This window comes from Protomyctophum parallelum, assembly GCF_964188405.1.
Source record: "Protomyctophum parallelum genome assembly, chromosome: 14".
Lineage (NCBI taxonomy): Eukaryota > Metazoa > Chordata > Actinopteri > Myctophiformes > Myctophidae > Protomyctophum > Protomyctophum parallelum.
This window is the reverse complement of record NC_139709.1, coordinates 41,602,888-41,603,440: the sequence shown is the minus strand read 5'-3', so window position 1 is coordinate 41,603,440 and position 553 is coordinate 41,602,888.

The following is a 553-nucleotide window of genomic DNA, read 5'->3' as shown; positions in this document are numbered from 1 at the left end:
TCCTCTCTCCCACACTTGGCTGTGCATTTCCCGTTTCCTCCCTCCCCTCCCCTCCCCTCCCTTCCCCTGCGCTCTGCTCTCCTCTGTTTCTCCACCTCTTACTCTCTTGCGTCTCTCCCTGTCTGTCTGTCTGTCTCTCTCTCTCGCTCGCACACACGCACAGGCACACACGCACACACGCACAGGCACGCGCGCGCACACACACACACACACACACACACACAGACTGTACCTGAAAATGTCTGAAAATCAAATCTTAAAATCCAAATGCCTTGTGTGTCCGCTTCGGCTCTAGTTGCCAGCTTGTGGTTTCTGTGTGTGTGTGTGTGTGTGTGTGTGTGTGTGTGTGTGTGTGTGTGTCTGCGCGCGCGTGTGAGAGAGAGAGAGAGAGAGAGGGGGAGGGAGGGAGGGAGAGAGAAAGAAAGATAGAAAAGAGAGAGAGAGTGAGTGTGAGTGAGTCTCAGCTCCAGTGCTGAGCTCATTAGACACAACTAAAGCCCTTGCACTCTACAATTAAACGCTGCCTGGGATTCCTCAGCCATAGACGTAGACG